This window comes from Symphalangus syndactylus, chromosome 21 (assembly GCF_028878055.3).
Source record: "Symphalangus syndactylus isolate Jambi chromosome 21, NHGRI_mSymSyn1-v2.1_pri, whole genome shotgun sequence".
Taxonomy (NCBI): Eukaryota; Metazoa; Chordata; class Mammalia; order Primates; family Hylobatidae; genus Symphalangus; species Symphalangus syndactylus.
In genome coordinates this window covers 60,423,989-60,439,456 of record NC_072443.2, presented here as the reverse complement: position 1 = coordinate 60,439,456, position 15,468 = coordinate 60,423,989, and the positions used below count along the sequence as shown (strand labels likewise).

Below are 15,468 nucleotides of genomic sequence, written 5' to 3'. Positions count from 1 at the left end.
ACAAAGATGAAACAAGAGATAATAGTAAATAAGAGATGTTAATTTATTTTGGCAAGAGTGGGAGACAATGGAGGAATTGGCATATTTCATCAGTTCTAAAACATGCATCCTTGTAACATTTTAATGTTTCTGAAATCAGAATGGCTCTTACAATTGGTCGTATCTTACAGTTGTAATTGGCAGCATTTTTCCTTCTAAATTATTTATTAGATAATGAATAATGTATTCTATAATTGACTGCATCTTGGATGAAATAAAATAGGGTAACAGCACAGGAAATCTGAATGCTGAAAGTTCACAGAGGGCCATGCCAATGAGAGGAAGCCAAGCTCCCTTGTAGAATTCCAGAAGGGGCAGAAGATTTGTCTGCACCATGTGCTATGAGGGTTGGGGTGAAGAGTTGGGCCAAAAAGGGATTGGTTGAAAGTTGGTAGAAGGAACCACAGACTCCCCCAGATCCCTGCCACTTTCCACACTGATGCAGCCAGCTAACTATCCTTCTCTTCCCCTCATCCCCTGGATCCAGATAAAATACAGGAGGTTCAATTAAATTTGAATTTCATATTATAAATAATTGCTTGGGACATATTTATGCTAAAAATATTCTTTGGCCACCTGACATTCAGATTTCAATGGGCAGCCTCTATTTTGTTTTTGTTTGGATGTGGAGGAATTGAATCAGACATGTTTTAAACAAGCTCCGTGGAAACCTAGCAAGAGGCACCGGACTGAGCACAAACAGTTTAAATAAAGACCTATTGAATGATGACAGACTCAGCCACATTTTATTTGTTGTTGTTGTTGTTTGTTTTTTTGAGATGGAGTCTCACTCTGTCACCCAGGCTGGAGTGCAGGGGCGTGATCTCGGCTCACTGCAACCTCTGCCTCCAGGGCTCAAGCAATTCTCCTTCCTCAGCTCCCCGAGTAGCTAATATTACAGGCGTCCACCACTGCACATCGTTAATTTTTGTATTTTTAGTAGAGATGGGGTTTCGCCATGTTGGCCAGTCTGGTCTTGAACTCCTGACTTTAGGTGATCCGCCCGCCTTGGCCTCCCAAAGTGATGGGATTACAGGCATGAGACACTGCACCCGACCACTCAGCCACATGTTGTAGTTCAGCTTTGAGAGCAGAGGGTCAGATTCACTCCCTCACTCCCATCACCACCATCCAAGGCAAGAAGGTTGGGAGCTCTTGTGTGGGGACCCTGACTTTGGAAGATCCCCTAGTGAAGCAGCTAGTCCCCTGCCCACCCAATCATCCTACAGAGAAGCCCACCATTCAACAAGTTCTCTCTTCCTGCTCCCCGTGAACATATGGGACTCTCACGCAGATTTCTGCCCCACTCTGAAAATGGGCAGACAACAAAACAGCACTAGACATTCAAAGGAAGCCTGCAATTTGGGAAACAGTAAGAGACAATAAAACAGAAAAAGAACTGGCCGGGCGCAGTGGCTCAAGCCTGTAATCCCAGCACTTTGGGAGGCCGAGGTAGACGGATCACGAGGTCAGAAATCCAGACCATCCTGGCTAACACGGTGAAACCCCGTCCCTACTAAAAAAATACAAAAAATTAGCCAGGCGTGGTGGCAGGCACCTGTAGTCCCAGCTACTCGGGAGGCTGAGGCAGGAGAAAGGCGTGAACCTAGGAGGTGGAGCTGGCAGTGAGCCGAGATAGCGCCACTGCACTCCGGCCTGGGCGACAGAGCAAGACTTCCTCTAAAAAAAAAAAAAAAAAAAAAGAACTTACAAGACAGAAAGGCAAAAATATGAGAACAGGGATGGTAGGGAACCCTAAAAGATAACTAGCATGTTAGAGAGAAGAAATGGTATTGGATTTATGAAAGAATATCATCCTGTCTTTAAGAGGGAACAAAAAATAAGAAATTCTTTAAAAATATAATCATCAAGATTAAAAAAAGCAATTAGGCCTGGTGCAGTGGCTCACACCTGTAATCCCAGCACTTTGGGAGGCCCAGGCGGGTGGATCACCTGAGGTCAGGAGTTCGAGACAAGACTGACCAATATGGTGAAACCCCACCTCTACGAAAAATACAAAAATTAGCTGGGCATGGTGGTGGGCCCCTGTAGTCCCAGCTACTTGGGAGGCTGAGACAGGAGAATTGCTTGAACCCAGGAGGCAGAGGTTGTAGTAAGCCGAGATCGCGTCACTGTACTCCAGCCTGGGCAACAAAGCGAGACTCTGTCTCAAAAAAAATAGAAGGGTAAAGGTAAAGATTGTGAAATCTCTCAGAAAATAAAATAAATAGGCATAAAAATGAAAAATTGGAATAAAAAATATATAATATTGGGAGGATCCAGGAAGTGTTCAACAAATAGGAGGCCTAGAAAGAGAAGAAAAATCAGGAGGAAACAAAATTATCAAAGAATGTAAGAATATTATCTGGAACCAATAAATATGTGTTCCTGGACTGATAGGGCCCACAAAATGCACAAAACCATTCTTGGTTTTGTGCTAAGTCAGACGCATTGGCATCACCACCAGAACCCTGGTGATGAAGATTGCTAAAGAACTGGGGGTTGAGGTTAAATGCACATCCAAGTTATGGTTTGGGAGCAGGTGAGCACCACATTTCAGGAATGACATTACCTTCTGAGATGGGAATCTCAGTGATAGTCCAAGATCCCAAGGGGGTGGGAAAGGATTTGTGAGGGGTGCATGGAATAAGTTAGGCTGGAATCACTTCTGAGCAGCTATCTACACAGCCTTCACTCAAGTGAACAACGCACTTCACTTGGCTCTCATGTTGTGCAGTTAGCCTCTTCTAAAAGAACTCACTGTTACCATGCACGTTGGAGATTCTGGATTCAACATCTGATTATGCTAAATGACAGAGAAAATGAGCAAGATTTCATGACTCTGAAGCATTCGAAGTACTCAAGATATTTACAAATAAGCACATTGTAATTAACCATAATTAACTGAAAGCAATAATTGAAATTGGGAAATCTCATGCAAAAATCTAGATTTCTGGCTGATTTCAAAGCACATGTAGATTTGAAAACATAAGGCTCATCTTCTTGAGACAATTGGCTGGAGCTTAATAGTTGCCTCCTGCAAATTAGGCTTGCTGTTCCCATTGGCCAGAGTATCACTCCCTATTTTCCCCAAGTCTTGTGTCAATTGTCCATTGCCATTTGTCACTGAATGGACATTTTTTTTTTTTGTAATAGAGTTAAGTGGAAAATGAACTTTTTCCTTAACATGGTCAGCATCACTCAGACTCATCACCAGCCTAATTCTTTTGGGCATTTGAATTGCTATCCTGCTTTAGCAAGCCACAGCATGACATCCCACTAGCATTGTGTCTAACTACACTTAAAAACTGCACCATGAAGACAATTTCTTTAATTTCTTTTTCTTTTTTTTTTTTTTTTTTTTTTAAGACAGAGTCTTGCTCTTGTCCTCCAGGCTAGAGTGCAATGGTGCAATTTCGGCTCACTGCAACCTCTGCCTCCTGGATTCAAGTGATTCTCCTGCCTCAGCCTCCCGAGTAGCTGGGATTACAGGCACCTGCCACCATGCCCAGCTAATTTTTGTATTTTTAGTAGAGATGGGGTTTCACCCTGTTGGCCAGGCTGGTCTCAAACTCCTGACCTCAGGTGATCCACCCACCTCGGCCTCCCAAAGTGCCTGGATTACAGGAGTGAGCCACCATGCCCGACCAACACTTTCATTTAAAGATAAGCCCTTGGTAGAAACCAGGGATGGAAGTGCTTTTAATAACTAACCACTTAATTATTCTGGATCTCAGTTTCCTTCTGCAAGAGAGAGCTTGTGATGCTTAGTTGCTAAGGTGCAGCTAACGTAGTAAGAAAAAATATGGCCAATGGAGAAAGTAATATTTCCATTATCAAAACTAAATTCCCATTTAATGACTTTTCTCTTATTTACCCCAGCTCAAACATGAAAGCCCCCATTATGGACACTGTATTTCACAATATTTCCCTGGTTTATCCTTTCTATATCTTTTCAATTTAGAAACATTAAAAAAGAGAGAAAAATTAAGTTATGATTTGGCATTTTAGAGAGATTAAAGATTGCAGACAATTCTAACACTTTAATACAGAGACCTTTCACAAGCTTAATTGAGGATGGCTCTAAAAATTAAGCAGAAAAATATAAAAGTAATGTGTTGTTATCAGTAAAAGCTGCCAACAATTTATCAAGAGTTTGACGTGGCTGTGTTTCAGTTGGCCTTGACTAGAAGTGGAGATGCTCTGAAACTCTCCTATTAGTTTAGTGCAAAAGTAATTGTGGTTTTTGCCATTGAAAGTAATGGCAAAAACCACAATTACTTTTGCACCAACCTAATATAATTGGTATGTCCTTAATTGTGGGGTGAAAAAAAGGCCAAAATCATTTTATATATTGCCTCAGCTTACCTCATGTGGGTTATTTCAGGCAGAGGAATCCAAAGCCCAGGGGAATGAAACAATATGGCTGCCTGACGAACTTTGCTTTGTTCAAGGTGCTAGAGCAGGTATGAACCTTGAGGAGGGAGGTGGCACAGATGAAGGGTTGAGGCATAAATTTTGCTGAACTATTCAGGTAGATGGTATAGCATGTTATACTAGATGTGTTCACACTCCAGGAATATGCGGTTGTTTAGAAGAAATGCTTCCTATCTTCTTTGTTATATGCCTCTTTATTAATATCAGTAATGATAAGCACATTTTATTTGAGTACTACAAGTGCCTCTCACTGCATTAGGTGTTTTTATGGATCATCTCTGATCTTCAGAACTACTTTGCTAAGTGGATAATTACCCAGGATTAACCCAATCATCCATCCAACCTACACATGTGTTTTGAACTCTGCCTTTATGCCAGGGCCTTTGTACCCAGCACGGGAACTGCAGTTGTGAATAAAACAGTCAAGATCCCTGTGTTCATAAAACATATATTCTGGGAAAGAGTATCCTATAATTAACTGCAATATAAAATGTAAGAAATTAATAAGCACCATGAAGAAAATGAAGACAAGGAGATAGGAAGATATGATAAAGAATGTGGGTGACTACTATATATGTATATTTGTTTACAAACTCTAATGAGTGCCACCAGCATATAATACAAGGAACCTATTCATGAATATGCAATGAGAGTAAACTTAATTTTGGCTTGGGTGGGGTGTAAAAAAGACCTGTGTAAGTAAGTGGCATTTAAGCTGAGACTTGAGTTAGTCAGGTAGGGTGTTAGGTAAGGTGGGGGTGGGAGGTGGGTTGTAAGTAAGAGGAATAGCATGGGCAAATGTCTTGATGTAGAAAAGAACTTGACTTATTGGAGGTGCTAAACTAAAGCCACAGCAAGGAGAGTAACTCATGGAGTGGGACAAGGTGAGGTAGAGAAGAGAATGGCACAGGTCAAACGCTCATGAAGTTCAGTGTCATATCTAAGGAAATAGGTTGTTACAGGTTAATAGAGCCCTAAGAACCCAAAGATAAGTGATCAATATTAGGTTAGAATCCAGATATATCAAACTATGTGCCCCATCTATTCAAGTAGCTCTTTCTAGTACACATACTGTCTCTGTACCAAGAGGCAGTTGAGAAAACACACACACACACACACACACACACACACACACACACACTCCTAAACTGGGAATACCAGTTCAGAAGCAGATCCCTGCAGTTTGGCTGCATATGTTTTTGGATAAAGATGACCTGGCAGTGCCTGGCCCATGTTCCTTCAGTACTAAAGTTCGGACCAACAGCTGTGTGTCTCAGTAAGGAGCTGGACCATGCAAGCCAAAACTAGGCTGGAAGCACTTAACACCTGAACTCCTGGGCTGCTGGCAAGCCAGATGATAAAGGAATAAACAGAGTCATTGTACCTCATTCTTGGCCTTTAAATCATCCGAGAGCCTTCATCATTTTTGTCGAGTTATTTTAATTGCTTTCATTTGCAGAAGCAAATTAGGTGTGGCATTGTTCTCAGGATGCTGTTCAGATTCATGCCAGGAAGGAACAAAATGAGCAAAAAAAAAAAAAAAAGAAAAGAAAGAAAACCTCTTTCCAAACAAAAGCCCAGCCAATCTCTGTGAGGGAAATTGATTTGTAAACCTTGTCAAGGTAGTTTCGAAGGCAAATCTATTCGGGGCATCATGGAGTTTGTAATCAAGGTCAGAAGAAATAGTTCAATTAGCACATGTGTCTAACACCAATAAAAGATTTTCTTGCATTAGAACTCTCAAAGAGAATGACCTTACCACTGTGTAGTCTCCATGAACTCAGAATCAAAGAGAGGATTGTTTCTTATAACAATGCTATTGAAAGTTTGTTAGATTAAACCTTATCTAACACATGCTGAATAAAATGGTGATTGGGGAAGTAATTTTGAGAATGCAGGCAACCCACACACTACTCTCAGGTTATCTGGATAATTTATTTATGTTTTCTCCTCACCAATTTGGGTTGTTCTGATTAATTTACTGCTTAATGACCTGACCACAGGAAGGTGAACAGGGAAAGGAAGATTTGATCCAATTCAACACATTTTTAATGAATGCATATTTAGACCAACTACAGAACAAAGAGATACATTCTATAGCAGGGTTAAGGAAGAGACAGACACTTTCTGAGAGGCCAGAATGTACGGTTGAGCTATAAACTTGCTCAGACCCTCAATGCCATTCTCAAGGACTCACACAGGCATATGAGGCATCCCTTGGGAGCAAATATGATGGATTCCCAAAGAAGTTTCAATTGGTAAGTATTTTGTGCTGTCATCTAGGGACCATTAACATAATTCCAAAATTTCAACACTTGAAAATACAATCTAGGTTCTTGTTGATCTGGAAGCTCAGTAAAATCACAGTCCTTTGTGTCTAGGTTTTGAAACTATTTTCTACCTTTTGTGTATATTTTACAAACTATTTTCTTAAGCTACTTGTAAGCCATTATTTGTGTGGGTCCTGCCTGCGAGGATTCCTCTGCATCGTCAGCAATGATGTTTTTTCAGAATTTGGTACCAGGACCTCCTATATCACAGCCACTTGGCAAGCTTGTTAGAATGTATATTCTAAGACTTCCCAAAAACCCAGTGAATCATAGTACTTGAGGAAGACACCTAGGCACCTGCATTTTACTCATCTGAACATGGTGATGTGCCTACAAGTTTGAGGACAACTTATCTAGAGTTAAAACATTACACAAATGCTGAACTTGAATAATATTGCTTATTATCTTCATGAAACTTAAAAAAAAGACTTTAAGCAAAGCTTTTTAGGAAATTACAATGCAATTATGAGAGGTGAGTAAAAACCTGAAGGTAAATACATCAGGGAAGAAAGAATGCTTATCTTGCCAAAATTCCTGGCAAAGCCCAACAGTTTTCTAAGGTCTTAGAAATAATATTGGCTTCTGAAGATAAATCAGTTTATGAAATAAGAAATGTTGTCATCCCATTATGATGTGCAAGTAGATCGGGTTTGGGTTCAGGAGCAGCTCCTTTCCCTATGCATGTCATTTTTACTCTATTTTTCCCCAAGGCCTTAGGTTGGCTGGCTGTCTTTACAAGGTTAGATAGTAAAAGTAAGAAAAATCTACTGGATTCCCTAGACCAATATATCCAATAGAAATTTGTGCAAAGATGGAAATATCATCCATCCTCATTATTTATGGATTCCGAATTTGCAAATTTGCCCAGTCGCTAAAATTTATTTGTCAAATTTATTTCTCCAAAGTCAATAGTCACAGGGCTTTTGTGATCATTCATGGATGAATTTGAGTGAAAAATGTGAGTTACCAGATATGTACATTCCAAGCTGAGATTGAACAAGGCTTCATTCTGTCTTCTTGTTTTCAGCTCTTTACTCTATCTGATTTTAGGTCTCTTTAGTGCCATGTTGTCCATATTTTTGCACTCTTTTTTGGTGATTTCACTATTTAAATAGTGCCCAAGTATAGTGCTAAAGTGCTGTCTAATGTTCCTAAGCACAAGAAAGCTGTGTTGTGCCTTATGGAGAAAATAAGTGGATTAGATCAGATTCATCCAGGCATGAGTTATAGGGCTGTTGGCTATGAGTTCAATGTCAATGAATCAATTACATATATATATACATATATATATATACATATATATATATACATATATATATACATATATATACACATATATATATACATATATATACACATATATATATCAAATAAGGTGTTTTAAACAGAAATACATAACACAAGGTTATATAATGAATGCTTGATGAAAACTTTATGACCATAGGCTCACAGGAACCTAACTCAATACTTCTGCTAGGAGGGAATGTTCAGTATTCATTAATGCAGTGCTCATGGTGACTTTATAGAATATAACTATCATGAATAATGAGAATTGACTGTATTCCATTCTGAGGATGCCAGCCACTCATGATTATTGAGCACTTAAAATGTAGCTAGCACAACGAAGAAGGTAAATTTTTAGTTACATGTTAGTAAAATTTAAGTAAATTAAAATACAATTTTGCAATTACAGTAGCCACATGTGGCCAGTGGTTATTTTATGTGCAATGCAGCTGTAGACTCTGGAAGCCCCTGTTCTCATGAGGTGCATATATTAGTCTGGTGTTGTTGAATAACTAACTACCATGTGTCAACGAAGAGTGAAACTGTAAAATATTTGAAAAGATTTATTCTGAGCCAAATATCAGTGACCATGGTCCATGACTTAGCCCTCGGGAGGTCCGGAGAACATGTGCCCAAGGTGTTGGTGTGCAGCTTGGTTTTATATATCTTAGGGAGACATGAGACATCAATCAATCAATTTGAGAAATACATTGGTTTCGTCCAGAAAGGTGGGACAACTGAAAGTGGGGTGGTGGGCAAGGTGGGGTCTTCCAGGCTAAAAGTAAATTTAAGCGTTTTCTGGTTGACGGTTGAATTTCTCTAAAGATCTGGTATCAAACAGAAAAAAATGTCTAGGTTAAGATAAGAGGCTGTGGAGACCAAAGTATAATCATGCAAACAAAGCTTTTAGCTAGCAGGCTTCAGGGAGAATAGGTTGCAAAATATTTCTTATCAGACTTAAAGTCTATGTTGATGTTAATGCTGAAGAGGTATAATGAGGTATGTTCGACCCCCACTTTCCAGCATGGCCTGAAACAGACTCTCAGGTTAAATTTTAAGAGGCCTGGCTGAGGAGGAAGTCCATTCAGATGGCTGGGGGGCCTTAGAATTTTATTTTTGGTTTCTACATGTGCTTAATGGCTTAAAATAACACAGATTTATTTTCTCAGTCTCTCTGGATCAGGAGTCTGGGCATGGATTTGCTGAGTCCTCTGCTTTAAGGTCTCAGACTGCAAGCCAGGTATTAGCCAAGGCTGTAGCCTCATCTCAAGACTCAACTGGGAAAGGATCCACTTCCAGCCTCATGTGGAGGTTTGCTGAATTCAGTTCCTTGTGGTTATAGTGAAATCGCCTTTGCAAACATGATAACTAAGAAATTATGACAGTGAAAGATATCAGACCTAACCAACTTCATCTTGCTTCTAGCCTCTAAACTGTCCTTGTCCATTCCTGGATGTAGGCTGAACTAGGCTTGGGAAGGAATTTAGTTTATAGTTTAAATAATAGCCCTTCCCAAAAGCTAAACTGTTAATTGTAAAATTAATGAAAGCCCGCCAGCCACCAAGTTAGAATGAGAGGAGCTGGAATTCTAAATATTACCAGCCATTTTTCCAGAAGTCATAAAATTTGCAACTTTGCCAATTATTCTTAAAGGTAACATCACTGTTGTGAACCTAAAGTGGGCCTTTTGAAATGCCTTTTCAAATTTTTGCATTTCTAACAACTGGATGGTCTCACCTGGACCTGCCAACCAGTTCTGTGGCCCCCACCCAGGAACTGACTCAACATAAAAGAACAGCTTCAACTCCCTATGATTTCCTTCCAGAGCCAACCAATCAGCACTCCCAATTCACTGGCCCCCTACCCACCAAATTATCCTTGAAAACTCTGATCCCTGAGTTTTCAGGGAGACTGATTTAAGTAATAATAAAACTCCTGTCTCCTGCACAGCCATCTCTGCATAAATTATTCTTTCTCTATTGCAATTTCCCTGTCTTGATAAATCGGCTCTGTGTAGGCAGTGGGCAAGGTGAACCCATTGGGCATTTACAGTAGGACTGAGGGAGGGGACTTTTTTTACTTTCTTTTTTTTTTTTTTTTTTTTGGCTGACTGTTGGCTAGAGACTGCCTCCGTAAGTTCCTTTCCTAAGTTTTTTTGCCATGTGAACCTACCCAACATTGCCACTTTCTACATCATAGCCATCAGGAAAAAGAATCAGCTCTCAAGAAGAGTATGTTATCCGAAGGATCACCAGGATAGCTGAATAGTAGAAGTGTTACCAGTGGTCCTCGCTCCCAGAGCTCCCAAGATAGTGGCGGGCTGCTTCTAAGATGGTGGCAAGCCTCCTGTTCTCTGACCTGGGGTTCTTGGCCTCATGGATTCCAAGGAATGGAATCTTGGGCCATGCAGTGAGTGTTATAGATCTATCAGAAGCCGTGGGTCACAGAAGAGAACCGTGGAACCCAGTGACTAGTGTTCATCTCGATTAGGATGAACCCGGGCACTTAGCCGTGCAGGAACAATGGCAAGCCTTTAGCCCGATTGGGAGTGGCAATGGGTGCCTCACTGGATCAGGAGCACAGCGGACACCCTGCCGGATCCAGAGGGATGGAAGTCAGCCGCAGGTCTGCGACGGCAGCAAACAGCAGTGGTGGATGGTGAGCGAAAGCTCAATTCGAGCCATAACAAACACAGACCAGAAGAGAGTGCAGTTGCAAGATTTAATAGCGTGAAATAGAGTGAAAACAGAGCTCCCATACAAAGGGAGGGGACCAAAGAGGGTAGCCATGGCTGGCTCCAATGCCTGGGTTTATATCCCAATCATTGTCCCTCCCACTGTGCTCTCAGGCGATAGATGATTGGCTATATTTTTACCTCCTGTTTTTGCCTAATTAGTATTTTAATGAGCTCTCTTTACTACCTGATTGGTCGGGTGTGAACTAAGTTGCAAGCCCCGTGTTTAAAGGTGGGTGCAGTTACCTTCTCAGCTAGGCTTAGGGATTCTTAGTTGGCCTATGAAATCCAGCTAATCCTGTCTCTCAGAAGGGACAGCTTCATCTGTGATAGCAGTTTACAAACCTGGAAGAGACAGTCTCCGGAGTTCACCAGAGACTGACATTATTAGGCCTTGCAGGGTCTGTATTACATAATAGAGTCATACGTATTTAGCAGGTTTGAGGAAAGGTATACGTATTTATGAGGGGGATTGAACACGTGCACGATGGTAAACATACATGTAACATACATCCCATGTTCACACTGGGGCAGGATTTTAGCATTAAGATGAGACAGAATTTGGCTCTTTACATCAAAAGGTAAATATAAAGTCTAGGATACAAAGACAGTTTGTGCAGTCTCTGCTGAAACTGGCTTGAGGTCTACAGTTGCTTATCAGGAGAGAGTGTTTGTAAGGCCAGTCCTCCTTCTAATCAGAGTTTTAGTGATCTGGGTTGTAAACCAGAGTTAGAAGGGTCTGATAGCTCCATTGTTAGGGAGTTTAGCAAGAGTGTGATTCTCTTGTAGCTCTAGGAATTTAGGAAGTTGCCATTCATGCCAACCAAGCCCTAAACCCTCTATCTGTAGGTATCTTTTGATTCTGTAACCTTAGGGTCTATCCTAGTTGATAAAGGGGTGTGTATTTTGGTCTCTCAGATCACAAGCATTATAATCTTACATAAAATCATCATAGAATTTACATTTCATCACCTTCTCAGCATTCTGTTGCTTAGAAGCAAGTCACAGGCCTGTACACACTTCTGGAGAGGAGATTACATGGGGTGTGAATACCAAGAGGTAGGTATCATGGGGCTTCCTGAGAGACTGTCCTCCCCAGACATCCCCATGATCTTCTCTTGGGCAAGTCTTTCTACCTCATTGTGCCCGAGTTTCTGAATGTGTAAAACGAGGATAATACATATTTTATAGGATTATCATGAAACCACCTCCAGAGGGTTGACAAGAATTGCATACTGGGTTTTGGACAGAAATATAGTTATAGTTAAGCATTAATCAGGCTGCACTTTGGCCTCATCCCTTGTTGCTAAAGGTCACTTAACACTAGATTCTGAACATTTGCATACCCATCGTTCCTATAGATAGGATTTTTGACATTGGGGTCAAAAACTATTTAAGAGTTGATTTGCATCCCCATTGTTTCTATACACAGGATCTCTCACACTAGAAAGGCTTTTGCTTAAGGATCCCTTAGGATGTTTTGCAGATCTCTTATTCCAGCAACCAATTTGAAGACCTTCCACAGAGGAACAGGATCAGCATGAGAATATGGCTTTTTCATCTCCAGGTTCCATGACTCTGTACTCTTTGACCAATCAATAACCTCCATGTTTTGGCCCATTCTAAACCTTAAAAACCCTAAGTCCAAATTCCTTAGAGAGAGAGATTTAAAGTTTTCTCTTATCTCCTTGTTAGGTGACCCTACAATTAAATCTTTCTCTGCTGTAACCTGGTGTCTTGGCATATTGAATTGCTGTGTGCTGCACTGTGCAATTAAACAATTATGCTTACCACCATATGAATTAAATGACCTAAATCAGGGATTAAATGGAATTGCCTGATCTATGACAGAATAAGAATAATTGTTATACTACTGGTACTATTATTTAACGTAACAGTGATCTTCATTCCAACCTAGTGGTTGCAAATGGAACAATCTTCATTTTACCACAGAGAAACTGAAGCCCCCACTAGTCATATATTTTTCTGATCCTGTGGTTTCAGGGCACGCAAGGCAACTCTCAGTTTTCTTGGTTCAGTTGGGCCCACAAAGATTAGGATTTCACAGCAAACAAGGCAGGCACAACATAACACATTTATTTTAACACTATAGTCTCCAATGAAATAGGACTCTAAGGTCATCCCAAACTTGTTTTACTTTATTATATAGATGTACATGTGTGTGTGTGTGTATATGTGTGTATGTGTATATATATACACATACACACACACATATGTATGATTTATCATCTATATTATATATAGTTATATAGAGAAAACACACATATATCATCAAATACGTATCTATATTTAGTGAGATATAATTTACATACTATAAAATGCATCTAAAGTGTACAATTCAATGACTTTTAGTATATTCATTCAATTGTTGTAGGACTTTCTCCTTAGTTCAGCTAAAAATGGGGTCCTGGTCACACAACCATGAAATATCAGGCTCGCAGATACTTCGAACGGTGAAAAAAATGGAATTTGTTGGGCAAAAAGTTAAAAAAAGGGGAAACAGGGACTCTCAGCAGAGCAAGAGTCTTACTAGTATAGGCTTCCTGCTTCACAGATTGAATCTCAGGTACCAACCAGGAAGAGGAGGAGCCAGGCTCCTCCCCTCTGCAAATGGTGTGGACTTCCATGGCTCCACCACAGTGTGCATTCCTCCCACTGTGCATGTTGGTTGAAGTTTCTCTGGGGACCCCTTCCCACCTGGCTATCTCATTCCCTCCTGTAAAGAAGTGCATCTAACTGCCATTAGAATAAGGACAAGGATGAGGATGAAGACTGATCCTTAACTGTTTCCTGCTGACAGGGAAGGGCTGTTTTGGGGAAATGGCAGTCAGAGCTCCCTCAGAGGCCTATCTCAGGGTCCCTGGCAAAAGGGACCATCACCGGAGGCTCCAGTTGCATGACCGTTTGGAGTTTGATGGCTTGAAGGCAAGAAAAGACAAACTGGGTTATTAGAAAATGTATCAGAAGGAAACAAGGGGAGGGGTGAGGAAAGTTTAAAAATCCTGAGACCTTTTACTGGTTTTCACAGAGAGAGGGAGGCCAAAAATCTGACTGGTAAAAAACTTTACCCTTTTGACAGCATGTTGAGTTTCTGGATTCTCTTCTTCTGGGTTTCTGAGCCCAATCCTAAGCCAACCAGTTTAAGCTTTGGGAAACTAACTCTTTCCAGTTTAGAGGATGCATCTGAGGGAAGTGTCCCAAAATATGAAGACATAATTACCTATCTGTGAAGAGAAGACAGAGAAGGAGAGAGGGAAAAAAGAAGGCATTTTTTTCAAAGGAGTCCCAGGGCTTCAGGATGCATTTGAAAGGGGTACAGACTGAAGATGAATGGCTACCCATCTAGAAAGAGGAGAGCAGGCATCTCTGATTCCCTTCTTCTTCTAGCAGATACCCAGGGTACCTAAGGGAGAGAAGGAAGAGCATCTGTTTCCCTCTTCTGTCCTTACATCCCCAAGTCCTGGCAACCTTGGCAAGTGCCACCATGGGTGTTAAAATGGCTTTCACCCATGTTAACAGGGGAGATAGGGAGGTGGGAATTATTCACTCTTACCCATGTACACCCTGTGTACCCTGCTGTCAGTAGCCTTGAATTACCTAGACCTCATTTATGCCCATGGATACTAGCATGGCTTTTATCCATGAAATGGGAAGCTTGGCTTAATTGGCAGGAATAGCCATACTCAACCATGCTGTGCCTTTCAACATTCATCATCATCTGCCTCTGGATCCTTCAGATCCAGTTTTCTTTCCTAGGGCTTTGACTGGAAGCTTAGAATTGAGTTTGGGACAAAAATATGTCTCAAGGGGTGGGGTTGTATGAACTCATTATCATAGCCAAATGCTGAGGTGAAACTGTGGAACTGAGTCATCCTCCAACAAGAGAGAGAAAAGGATGTCTTGTGACACATAAAGATAACTGGTAGCTATAGTTATGCTTGCTAGAATTTAGGTGCATTGTGTTTGGCTTTTGTTAGCTCCCTTGGTCTTACTTTTCCAAAAGGAATCCTCCAAGTGATGGGCATTGTATTTATTCCCATAGCCTGGCAGGATTTGCAGGATAATTGCTCAGAACTAGAATATTGATCCAGATTTTCACATTACCCATCCTTCTTTTTCTTTCTGAGCTGTAGTGAGAGATTGCTGGTTGGTTCACAGGAACAAACAGGGTTAGTATAAAAATGTAGGCAAAAACATAAAAACAACTAATGAGTTTAGAATTTAATGACAAACTTATGGTAAGTTTTGAAATATAATTTCAATCTCTCCAGTCCTCATTTTTATAAAAAAAAATCATGATAAGACTGAGTTGTTTGCAAAATAGATTTTATTCTTATACTTGGCCTGATTATTTGCAGAAAATGCAGCCAGAATAACTATTCCTACATAAGCCTTTTGGATTGGCTTTGATGGAACTTTGTTCCATAAGGAATCACAAATAAAACCTCTTTTTTTTTTTTTTTTTGAGACGGAGTCTCACTCTGTCACCCACACTGGAGTACAGTGGCGCAATCTTGGCTCACTGCAAGCTCCACCTCCCAGGTTCACGCCATTCTCCTGCCTCAGCCTCCTGAGTAGCTGGGACTACAGGTGCCCACCACCATGCCTGGCTAATTTTTTGTA

General features: G+C 40.7%; 1 long non-coding RNA gene across 1 annotated transcript in view; it reads right to left on the bottom strand.

Moving 5' to 3' along the window:
- The window catches only part of LOC129471116 (uncharacterized), a 63,502-nt gene extending 49,433 nt beyond the window's left edge, over positions 1-14,069 (bottom strand). Inside the window, exon 1 of the long non-coding RNA XR_008653488.2 lies at positions 13,630-14,069. This is a non-coding gene — a long non-coding RNA (uncharacterized lncRNA). The remainder of the gene's footprint in view (positions 1-13,629) is intronic.
- Between the last annotated feature and the right edge of the window lie 1,399 nt (positions 14,070-15,468).